Consider the following 13,250-nt stretch of genomic DNA (forward strand, 5'->3'; position numbering starts at 1 on the left):
GGGCGTATGCCCGAAATCAAATTCCGAGGTCCCTAGCTCGAGAACTGGAATTTTGATGAAAAATTAAAAGCTTGAAAGCTTAATGATTTTTAAGAAATTACTGATATTGAATTTATTGACCTCGTATCCGTATTTTGGTTCCGGAGCCGTTGTAGGTCCACTATAATATTTATGACTTTTCTGCCAAATTTGATGAGAATCGGAGTTGATTTGACATGATTCGGGCGTTAGGTTGTAAAAATATAAGTTTTAAAGTTTTCTTAGAAATTTCCTTTGATTTGGTGTCTGATTCGTAGTTCTTGATGTTATTTTGGCGATTTGATCGCGCGAGCAAGTTCGTATGATGTTTTAAGACTTGGGTGCATGTTCGATTTGGAGCCCCGAGGGCTCGGGTTGGTTTCGGGTGGTTAACGGATCATTTTTGGACTTGAGGAAACTGCAGAAACCTGCTTCTCGTTTCCTTCTTCGCGTTCGCGAAGAGCAAATTGGGGCTGGCACATTTTGTGCTTCGTGTTCGCAAAGGCTTGAGGTGCGAAGCTTCGCGTTCGCGATTGAAGCCTCGCGTTCGCGAAGGGAAAGGGACTGGCCAGGACATTTGCCTTCGCGTTCGCGAAGGGCATCTCGCGTTCGTGAAGGCAAAGTCAGGCAAGCTTCGCGTTCGCGAAATAGCCCTCGTATTCGCGAAGAGTAAAATTGGGCAGTAGGAATTTGTGCTTCGCGAACGCGAGGCACTGACCGCGTTCGCGAAGGATAAAAGCCCCAGAAATAGAACTTAAGTTCTGGAAAATGGGATTCGTCTTATTTTCAACCCTTTTTCATTTTTGAGCTCGGGTAAGGCGATTTTTGGGCGATTTTTACGAAAAAATATTGGAGTAAGTGTTCTTTATCCTATATTAATTATATTTCATGATTTCATACTCATTTATATTACGAATCCGTGAATTTATGGGAAAAAATCAGATTTTTATAAAATCTTCCAAAAATAAAAATTTAAAATTTGAAGGTCCATTTGACATCAGAATTGGATAATTTTTGTATGGTTGGACTCGTCTCGGAATGGGTGTTCGGATTTCGTAAGTGTTTTCGGGATTTGAGATGTGGGTCCCACTGTCAAATATTTTAATGTATTTCGGATTTTTATCCGAAAAATTTGTAAATTCATATGGAATTAATTCCTATGATTAGTATTGAATATATCGAATTGTTTGTGAATAGATTTCAAGTTTTTAGAGTCAAATTTAAAAGGAAAAGATGTGGTTGAGTAATTGGTTGGAAATTTACAAAGCGAGGTAAGTGTCGTGGTTAACGTTGACTTGAGGGAATAGAACCCTTGATTTAATTGTTATGTGAATTACATGTGAACGACGTATAAGCGAGGTGACGAGTGTTTATACGTCATCAAATTAATTATTTGCCTGCTTACTTGAAAAAATATAAATTATTTTAAATCATAAATTAATTATTATAATAACTGCTTCTCTCCTATTCTTTATCAAATATTAATTTTTGAATTCCTGCATTAATTATTACATGCTATTTGAATTATGTGTTTTAATTGTTATTTTACATTTAGCATATCAAATATTAAACTGCATATTTTCTCCCTGAATTCCATAATAATCTGCTATTTGTCATTGTTTGTTTCGTAATTAAGCTATAATTATTGTATGCTTGTTGTCTTATAATTTTATATTCATTGTTGCGTTTATTGGAGAAATTTCTTCTATAAGAATTGGTAAATGAATATGTTGGAGGAGCGGATTGCACGCCGCAACAGAAATAATTATAATGAATATATTGGAGAATCGGGTTGCACGCCGCAACAGACTTATGAAAATTCCATATTGGAGGATCGGGTTGCACGCCGCAACAGACTTATGAAAAGTCCATATTGAAGGATCGGGTTGCACGCCGCAATAGACTTATGAAAAGTCCATTTTGGAGGATCGGGTTGCACGCCGCAACAGACTTATTAAAAGTCCATAAATGAGGATCGGGTTGCACGCCGCAACAGACTTATTTAAAAGTCGATATACATATATATATATATATTAGGAGATCGGGTTGCACGCCGTAACAGAATTGAATGTGAATATATTGTAAGAGCGGGGTGCACGCTGCAACAGAATTGATGGAAATGATAATTGGTTATGACTGTTGGGTTGGCTTCAATTATTATAAATGAGTTACCTGATTTATTTCTATTATTGTTGTTGTTACTAATATTGCGTACAGGTTAATGTAAGTGAACCGCCTTAGCCTCGTCACTACTTCGTCGAAGTTAGGCTCAGCACTTACCAGTATATGGGATCGGTTGTACTGATACTACACTCTGCACTTCTTGTGCAGATTTTGGAGTTGGTCCCAGCGACGTACCATAGACTTGCTCGGATTCCAGCTACCGGAGGAGACTTGAGGTATAACTGCATGGCGTCCGCAGTTCTGAAGTCCCCGTCTATTTTACTTTAGCTGTGTGTTTATTTTTAGATAACTTTATTTTATTCAAACCTTTATTTGTATTTATTTTAGAAGCTCATGCACTTGTGACACCAATTCTTGGAGGGTATTTAGACACCGTTATTTTTATAAATTATTTCACTATATTTCAAACTTTGCTTCCGCTTTTGGTTCCTTGATTATTAATAATGTAAAGATTGTTTAAAAATTGGTTAATATTATTCTAACGTCGGCTTGCCTAGCAAGTGAAATGTTAGGCACCATCACGGTCCGAAGGTGGGAATTTCGGGTCATGACAGTCACTTCCATTGACAACAGCTGCTCATCTTTGAGGTTCTTCTCATCAAGGTAAGGTTCAAAATTTTACCCTTTTCTATGTGAATTGAGTAATAATTTCACTAGAAAAGGCATCTGAACAAGGAGCTGGGATGAGAGAGACCAGAGCATAGATTGTGATTTGACTCCCCATCTGTTGAGCGATATCTATTTTGAATGAGCAACTGCTATATCTCCTATCACGATTAAATCATCTCCTCTAACAGTTTATTATGAATGTCAATTTCGTACTATCAGTTTCACTGAGTGCCAAGTATAACTGTCGAAATATCAGTCCTCCTAAAATTAAAGTTGATAATTTTTAGCTGTTGTATAACTATAGGGTTGTGATCACACTTGTATGTATATGGATGTTGGTGTTCACTTTGGTGAAAGAATGACACAAAATACAAAAATTATTTCTATCTATATATTAACTGATTCTACGGCGAGGTCTGCTAGTTAATTGCTTATTTCAATCTAAGGCTGGCAAGTGGGTCGGTTCAGGCCCGGGACCGCGGGCCAAACAGGCTAAACGGACCAGGACTGTTAGGTTCGATTTTAGTAGGTATGGGCCGGTCTTATGCTTTGGGCCCACCAGGGACCGGGACCGGACGGCCAAACGATCCCAACGGCTATATTTAAAAAATAATATAGTCGTTGAGCTGTCAAAAATAATCGTTGGGCTGTCAAAAATAGCCGTTGGCTATTTATAAAATAGCCATTTAATCCCCCCTCCCCCCAACTTTGTTTTAACCCCAAACATTTTATAATTATATTTTTTCCCTATTTTCAACTATAAATACCCCTTCATTCTTTCATTTTTCTTATAAAATCATCAATCTATCACAATATCTCTCTAATTTTCTTCTATAACTGCTACTATTGCTTACTTTATTGTTACTAAGTGTATAATATATAAGCTATATTCGATATATATATATATATATATATATATATAGCGAGAGAGAGAGAGAGAGCTTATATATTATACATTTAGTATATATACTATACTATACTATATATACATCTTATATAAGCTATATAAGATGTATATATAGCTTATATACTATACACTTAGTATATATATACTTTTTAGTAATAACATGAAATGACCAAAGTATGGTACTTTTTAGCTAGTATAAATATGGAATGATAGAAGATCAAGTTTTAGCTCAACTCAGTTTTAGTTGAAACTGTAATCTGAGTTGAGCTAAAACTTGATCTTCTATCATTCCATATTTATACCAGCTAAGAAGTACCATAGCATTGTTTTAGATATTTTTTTTAACATCCTTTTGTCTCTAATATCTATTTAATTTTTATTTTTTAAAAATCCGTTGGGCCCACTTAGCCCATTTAGCTCGCGGGCCAGAACCATTTAGCCCGGGACCAAACGGTTCCGGTCCCGATCCCGTGCCGATCCCTACAAAAAGACCGTTTAGCCCGTTTAATTTGGGACCGGCCCGGGATCGGGACCGTTTGGACCGGCCCACTTGGCCCGTTCAGGCCCGAGACCGGCCCACTTGCCACCCTTATTTCAATCTGATCTATTATTGATTTTCAAACTTGGCCTCTCATCCCTTTTATATACGATGTCCTGCTTGAATGGAAATTTTTTGTGAAACTTGTTTCTTGTTTTAATCTATACAAATTTGATCAGAGGTATGGGTATGAGAATTGGCAAAAGTTATTTGGTAGTATGTTTCTGTTTTCAATCTCAATTATAGTGCAAAAGATCAGTATGAAAGAATGAGCAAGGGTATGTTAGATATGTTGCACTTACTGGAGAGGTGGCTTGTCCAGTTTTTGAACTTGTATCACAAAGTACTTGCTGCACATTCTTTCCCTCCTCATTCATCACATGATCATGCTCATTGAGCAATGCTTCAAACGAGTTAGAAAACTCGATAGTTTTTGATGTTATGACCTGGTCTTTCAGACCTGGAGATCTCCTATTTTTTAGGTGATCGATGCGTCACTGCTTGTTGCTGATTAGCAGGTGATCGAGCAACAACTGTCCAGTCATCTCCAGCTATATTCTTTACTGTTCCATCTCCCATACCTATCTTCTTTGGCCATGAGGCAAAGTTATGTCTATGAATGCCAAGGCAAATAAATCCATGTCCATATGAAGCAACTTCTATACATGTCAATAGTTATTAACACAAACATCTCATACATCTCCAGCTCAAATACTATTTTATATTTTTCTGCATTTCTACAACGAAAGCTAGTTATACACGTACAATGGTTTGGAAGCAGCTTTACGATATGTTGACCATAGAGTACTGAAATATTCCTTAACTTGCCACTTTGATACTAATATATCAACGTGGATGGAATGAGAGCCAGCTTAAATTATCTGATTCTTATATAGTTTGAATAATATTTTGTGTTAATGTTGAAAAATAGATAACTTCTAAATTTTGTTTTTTGCAGCAGTATTAGTATCATTTAGGCATAGATAAAGTTTTCAGGTCAATAACTCCTCTTCTTTTAGCGGTTACGACCTGCCGAATACTGAATTTTGTTTGAATGCTACTTTGAAGTGATTATTTATTCTTCCTGGTAGTTAACATATATCATTTTGGTCTAGCTTGTATCATTTTTTGGATTGTTCATTTACTTTTTATAATGTCCTTTTTAAATTTATTATCGTTCTGGTATTCATGATGTCTGTTGATAGAAACATAGCTGAATGTGGATAGAGACAGCAGTCCTAGTGGCTAAGAGGGATTCATTCGGTTAGATGTGGAATTTGGAAATTGTAGTAACATAGGAGGATATGTCAGATGCTGCAATAGTTGCAAATCTAGACTATCATTGACTTGTGCCTCAGGTTTTTTTATTAATCGGTTATCCCCAAGGACTCCTGCCTCACATAACCACAAAAAGCAAAGGCAAAATTACATCTCCAATTAGTTAGTCGTACTTGGCTAGAATTTGATTGAACTTATCACTTCTTTGGCTAGTCAACTTATTTCTCGTGAATATGGTTATCTATCTGTGCATTCGATAATTTAAGGTGTTATATGTTCATTTTCCCTTTAACGTGTTTATTTTCTTCTTTAGTTGTTTATTCTTTGTTATTAAACTGGCATAAATTTGTTATTTTAACAGATCAAAAACTTGAAGCCCGAAGAAGCTATCCTTGAAGAAAGTGCAGAGCAAGTTGAAGTACAAGAGGTTTTTGGTTCGTCAGCGATGATTTAAAGACACTGTCTTATGTACATATATATGCTGCAATTTTACTTTTTTTCTTTTTAGGAATTATTAAAAATGATGATTAACTCATCTCAGTTTATGCTTCCGGTTGTCTCTTGGATGGGTTTGCATTATTTTTACTTTTTATTGTTTTAGTAAGATGGGTTTCTTACAATTTGGATTGGTTTCTGGTAAATATGATACTTTAGTTCTTTGTATTAACAAGATATCAAGTATTTGATTTATTTTTCAATGTTGTTGAGCGTGTATGAAAGCATATAAATAATTATTAATATTCACGTAATTTAAATTTTTATTATATTTATTACATTTTCATATTAGCGAAGAAAAATGTGGTCATTAAAATTCTTTAGCGACAGGTTTCTCAAATAGATAAATGACTATTAACGAAGAAAATTTTGGTTGTTAAAAGTAATTATACAATTAACGAAGGGAATATCGGTCGCTAAAAGCACTTGAATTGACTTAATACATTGTTGTCATTAAAGACTTTTAACGACCGGATAACAAATTAGCGAGGGAAAAATCCTGTTGCTAAAAAGCATGTTTAACGACCGAAAATTATGTCGTCGCTAAAGATCCTTTAACGACCGAATTGTAAACCGGTCGTTAACTTTTAACTCGGAACTTTTAACGACCGATTTTTTTCCGGTCGTTATCAACTTATAACGACCGAAATTGGACTTTTAACGACCAGATTTTCCCTCGCTAAAGCCCCATTTTCTTGTAGTGTTTTCACCACCCAAATGGATTTGGTTTGTTGAACTAATATTTGAGTCACAGTTATTGATTCGAAAATTAACTTAAAAGTTTGAGCAATCTTTTTAAAAAATTAAATAGTAATTTCGAGAACATATTGGAGTTGGATGTTGAATCTTAGCCTATTATTTTTGGGCTAGTTGGTTGCAAATTGAAATGTGGGCTATAAAATTAAAAAGTATGGATTCCAGTTCTTATGTGAAAATTTCCCTTGAAATAACATAGTAGTAGTCACGCCATATTACAGTTAGCACCAGTTTGGTGGTGAAAATTTATTTATTGAATATCAAAAAATAGAAACCACCCAAAGATCCGATTCAAATTAAACCGCAAATTATTGTTGCAAAGCTTGTATTTACCAAATGGGTTAAGAAAATACCACGCCACTAAAAACGAAAATGGTTTGGATCAGTCCATGAATTGTAAATCGCATAGAACCAATTACGAAATAACCCCAAGATATATGCCAATTTATACTAGTTTTATTGGTGCTCGAAAAGTGAGAGAAAAGTAAAGCTTTCTGAACTTAACATCTCCCTCAACCTATACACTCAAACATCTCTATTACAGCCTTGTTTGTTCCAAATATTTTTGAATATTATAGCGAAGTGATGTTATATAGAGAACATATATTATCACATAACATAAAAATTGAATCCGAAAAAGCTTGATTTTTATAGAGAAATGTTGTTATAGAGAGGTTTGACTGTACTTCTCTTCCATCCTTATTGTCTTTGTGTTCTTTTAGCTTATGTTTTATTAACAAAGAGCCCGTTTCAATTATCTGATTAAAAGTATATGATAAGTATCAAGTAATGAAAATACTTTTAGATGTTGAAATTAATTTTATAAATAAGTAGTGACGTGTTTAAATTGAGTGTTGAAATTAATTATATACAGTTAACCATATGTATAGATAGGGCACATGATGATGATGATGCAATCTATCTCAGCTAAACAAGTTTAATGCATGTACAATGCATCAAAACAACATATTTAACGATATGCACGATTAATATTTATATGAAATATTGAAATGCATCGACAAGAACTAGCCATATATCATATATGCATATGATAAAGTCAACCTTTCCATCAAACCAACATCCCTTAAGTGTCCAACAACATGCTAATAATCCCATGCATATATAAAAATGCATCAAAGTAACTAGTTCTGTTCATTAAAGAACTTTAGATCTACTCCTTTATATTTCGTTCTGTTCCAGCAAAAACAAAAGTTTACTACTAAATATAACGAGAGACATACAAAAAGTTAAGACGCGGAAATGACGGCATCTTCCCATGCTAAATATCTTAATCTACAATCCTGGGAACAATTTATCAGCCAAGAATTTGATGCTTGATGCTTTTCGAATTAAAGGAGGAAAATTTCGAAAAAGGCAAAACAAAACAATGTAGAAGATATTGACTCACACGGAAATCAGTTCGATATTCTCCTGTGTAAATTAAGAAATCGCAGAATACTACACATGCATGCAATGACAAATTTGAAAAGCATATATAACAATTGTCTCAGCATCACGGGCATACTGTGATTCCAGAATACCATAACCACAGGTATAGTACTCCCTCCGTCCCTTTTTAATTGTCATGTTTATCTTTTCGCGAGTTAAATTTAACTAATTTTTGAAACTAAATTAGATCGGATCACTCAAAATTTTAAAATTAAAATTAATTTAAATAATTTTAAAACTAATAAGTACTACTATTGCAATTCTTATCAAGTGAATATGATAAAAATATACGTTTTGAAGTGATGATCAAAATTCACATAATTTAAATCTCGAATAATAAAAAAAAGATTAATAGATTTGAATGGAGGAAGTATAGTATTATTAACTTAAATTTGAAATAAGTCATTTGGAAACTAAAAGCAAAAGGAAGTTGTCGTATTTTATCTTTTTGGAGGGATCAGTTCGACCGCATAGTTAGTCTCATAAAGGAAGAAAAAGAACATTTAGTATTAGGATTTATCTGAAAGATGACTAGCATAAATGGCCTTTACAAATATTCCTTGAGCTCTTTACACGCAAGCTGCTTCTATTATATGGGTCCTTAAAAGATCATCTTGTTTACTAGCTTATTGAAAAATGAATTTAAATTCACTTTGGCGAATTATATGCTCAAAAATAATCAATTGAGGCTTGTCAATTTTGATAAACACATCAGCACCACAAGCTTTCAATTGCTGCAGATTCTCCACCACGAGGGTGGCAGCCACTTTTCAGGATAATCTTGTTAATGGACAAGGTGGAGCCCATATATTTTCTACATATCCTCTCTTTCTTTATTTCTCTCTTTTGAGAACGATAAAAGTGGATATTTTTCGCTAATAAGTCTCTCAAGTCAGCAAAGCTAAAAAGTCCTATACAAAATTAAGAGTCTATTTGGATTAACTGATTGTAAATTAATGATAAGTTTGAAGTGCTGAAAAGAACTTTTAAGTGTTGAAATTGATTTTTTAAATAAGTATTTACTTGCAGGAACACTGTAGGCCTGAAATTGTTAGGATAGACGTGCCGAAACTAATAATAATCAGTTGATGTGTTTAGTAGAAATATACCGATAAGTTATTCTTTTATTAAAATGACTAAAATACCCTTAAAAATTTACAAAAGATTATAAATTAAAAATTCTCTTTCTAAAGAAAAGGATGAATGACAAATATAGAATGTTAGAAAATTTATTTTGGGAAAAATATTTCATGAATTAAAAATTATTATTAAGGATAAACTAGTAAAAGTCTCGGTCAAACTAAAAATGCTTATAAACTGAAAAGTATAAGTTGGGGGTGACCAACTTATGACTTATGGCTGATTTTAGCTTATAAACACTTTGGGTGTTTCCAAACACGTAGATAAGTCAAAATGTGCTTATAAGCAAGTTTGACCAGCTTTTAAGCTTAGCCAAACACCCTCTAAAACTAGAGTTTCCTTGAATTATGCCACATTTTTTACGGTATAGTCACTAAAGTAATTGTAACATATAAGTCTTATCAGCATTTTAATTTTAAAACGATTTAATTTCTTCAGCAAAATCAGCTTTATAGTTCTGAAAATGTTGCACATATTCTCTATTGTTCATTAAAAATCACTTAATGCATCTGAGAGAGGCCTCTTATATTGCAACTTAATTATAAGTTTGACATTTCATACTTAGAATATTTTTACAAAGGCTCGTAAAGATGCCTACAAAATACGCACAAATTCAAAGCAAAAACATGAAGGAAAAACTACTAGTCACCGCCAGGCCCATCAGTGCCATCGGCTCGACCATCTGTTCCATCTCCATCCGCACTATCACCACCACCCTCAGGATATGCCTCCTCGTACCAGGCATCCTCTTCGATCTGGTCCACACCCATGTCCCTCTCATCATCATCGGCTTCCGGCGTAGCAGGATCATACTCGCAAGCGATTCGAGCTTCACGGGACTTGACGCGAGCATCTTCAAGGGCAGCCCCAGGAATAGACCCTGCCGCATGCAAATCTCGGAACACATCCAACTGAGCCTCAGCATGAATCCATTCCTCGTACAAGCCTCGGGGAACGTTTGGAAAATTCGAGGTATGAGAAGATGACGTTTGTGTAAGCATTTAAGCCTTCTCAGCTTCTAAGGCAGCCACCTGGTCCTAAAGGAAGGAGTTATCTTTCTCCAACTCCTCAATCCTCTTATCGAGCCGCTCCTCCTTAAGCCTTGCCGTCTCCAAATCAATCTCTCATTCAAAACGGAGAGTCTGGATCACCACCTCTAGGGCCTCTACTTTCAAAGCCGTCGAACGAGCAGACTCCATCCTCTCCAGCTCGTTTTGCTTCTCAGTAATCTTGCCGTGAAGTACCTCCATTTGCAGATGACACTCCTCCAACTGCCTACGCAGCTCGATCACCTGTGCCTAGAGATCGCCACATTGAGCCTCCACGGCCCTGCTAACCACGAGCTCTTCCTCTTTATTTCTTTGCTTCCCCTCAAGGACGCTGCACTTTTGATGACCCTCACCAGCTCGTCATCCTTCTCCTTCATTTCATCCAAAGGGCCCGCAAATTGCCGCTCTCACTAAACCGCCTGTAAATCTCTCAGTGTTTACCACGGTACTCGCGGTATTTTCGCTGCAACTTCATAAAAATAGTCTTATGCCTCGCCACTCTTCGAGCACTTTCAATCTCCAAGATCACTCTCTAGAAAAGAAAGAAAGAGAAAACAGACAGAGTAAGAACGAGGCCTAAACGTTAAACATAGCAGACAGAAACATGAAGCATCAAAAGACTTACCTTGAGAGCGAGGCCGGCTATGCTCCTTGATAAGGTAACATCATTTAACTCTCGGAGAGTTCGAAAGTCCACGATGGAGCAAAGGGGACCGAGGGTAGGAACCACCTTCTCTGTATTTTTTAATAAATCTCGATCCATGGGGACCACAATAGTCCGCGTAGACCCTTCCAGTCTCACCTCCAGCTAGGTAAATCCCTCCTCCATCATCCTCATCTCGTCAACGTCGATATCAGAACCCGTCTCGTAGCCATCCTCGGCAACCTCCTTGCCTCTCCCATCAGCTGGCAGAGAAGCATCGTTAGCCAGTCGCGAAGTCGACGGTCCCTTCTGCCGCAAAATATCAGAAGCCACAACGGCCGGTCCCTCGGCTCCTACCGCCGCAAAAGGAAGAGATACACCTTCAACGGCCTCCGCCGACATCGGAATGTCAGATGTCGGCTCGATGTCATCCTCAAGTATTATGGTCGCTGTCTCGCGGATGACAAAATCACCCATTATTGAATCTGCAGCCCGGGCGACCGCATCGCCAATGTCCACCGATCTTATCTTACGGGGAACCAAATTCCCACCGCTCGGCGACGACTCCTCCTCGTCCACAAGACGGTACAAGGGGAAAGCAGGAAGCTCCGCATGCGAAGAAGAAACCGATGTCGAGGCTGCAATAGATGGGGCCGATGACCGAGCAGACCTGGCAGCAGTTGAGGAAGGGTTAGAAGCGGACGATCGAGCAGGCCTAGCCGCGGTCACAATGGGAATAAATGCCGAAGATGAGGTATCCTTCCTCTTACGGAATGCAGGAGGAGGAGCCCTCGGCTTCCTCAAAGATCCTCGGGCTAGAAAAGAAAAATCAAAGTAAGTTTACCATTACTACCAAGAACAAACAATAATAAGTAGGCGACCATGAAGTTGAAGCAACAAAGATATACATAGATGAACTCACCGGCCAAGGAAGGATCAGGCCCTAACTTCTTTAAAATGCCTGGCCACTCACGAATTTCCATGATGTGAGGCAGAACCCGGCCAACCCAGTCAAAAATGTCCCCAACCAAATGAGGGGGCATAGTCTTGGCTGCACAAAGAGGGGACAAAAGTTGAGAGCCTTCGACTAAAATAGACATCTCAAATATTTTAACAAAAAAAGAATAGACGCTTACGAGTGTAATTCCAAGTCTCGGGGGAAGCCGTCCGCATTGTCCACCACGTCTTCGGTTCTGACAAAGAAACAATTGTGTCAGAACTGAAGATTTGCTTTGTCATCCATCTTCACCACCAGGCATTTGCCCTCTCGATGGAGAAAGTTCAACATTGTTCCCACTATAGAAACTAGTGGCAAAGAGATGCATCAGGTGCCGGTGAGTGATCTCGACCCCGGCCAACTCATCAAATTTAGTGAGCATCCCGATGAGCTTGTAGATACATGGGGCGAGTTGAGCTGGACACACGCCATAGTAGTGACAAAATTCCTCTGCCAATAGGAGAAAAGGAAGAGCGTAGCCGACCTGAAAGGGATACACATAGAACGCGCAATACCCGAGGCGGTGTATTTGTACTGCATCACGCCCTGCTGGGACCAAATCGGCGCAGGAAGGTATGTTGAATTTTGCCCTAAGCTCTGCTAGATCGGCCTCTTTCATCGCCGACTCAGAAACCTCGGGTTCGTCTTCAAGCACCTTCGAGAAGTCAGACCTAACTTTCTCACCACGAGGAATTATTTTCTCCACCGTAGGGAAGTTTTCATCTTCGATGTCTGCAGAGATACCCTCAGCGTAAGAAGGCACAAGCACCGCCAAAGGGATAAGGTCAATTCCCACACCGAAACCAGAGGATACATTAGCCATAACTTTGATGAGAGAATTGATATTCAGGCAAAGAAGGGTTAGAAGCAACAGGAACCCCTAATAAAGAAGACCCACAACAATGGAGGAAGAAGAAGAAGGCACAAGGTTTTGATGAGAAAAACACCCAAAAAACGAATGAGTGTCATCACATCACTCTTTATAAGAATCCAGGCATCAAAACCAAGGAATTACTCCATTATTTCCCAGCACTGGAATCGAAACGGCAGTCCCAACTGACAGTTGCACGAGAAATGACGCAATGCATCGAGAAAACACACCATAATAATGCATGGTGTCATGACGTCATTTTAGAGCAGAAATAACGTAACCTCGAAAATTGCAGCTCACGAAAGACCACGTTGCC

The 13,250-nt window shown here is 37.5% G+C and overlaps 1 long non-coding RNA gene across 1 annotated transcript; it reads left to right on the plus strand.

Moving 5' to 3' along the window:
- Window positions 1–5,380: 5,380 nt before the first annotated feature.
- On the plus strand, window positions 5,381–6,309 carry LOC108946724 (uncharacterized). The gene is made up of 2 exons (XR_001971060.3): window positions 5,381–5,800; window positions 5,896–6,309. It is a non-coding gene; the product is annotated as an uncharacterized lncRNA (long non-coding RNA).
- Window positions 6,310–13,250: the final 6,941 nt, after the last annotated feature.

Source organism: Nicotiana tomentosiformis, chromosome 2 (genome assembly GCF_000390325.3).
Source record: "Nicotiana tomentosiformis chromosome 2, ASM39032v3, whole genome shotgun sequence".
Lineage (NCBI taxonomy): Eukaryota > Viridiplantae > Streptophyta > Magnoliopsida > Solanales > Solanaceae > Nicotiana > Nicotiana tomentosiformis.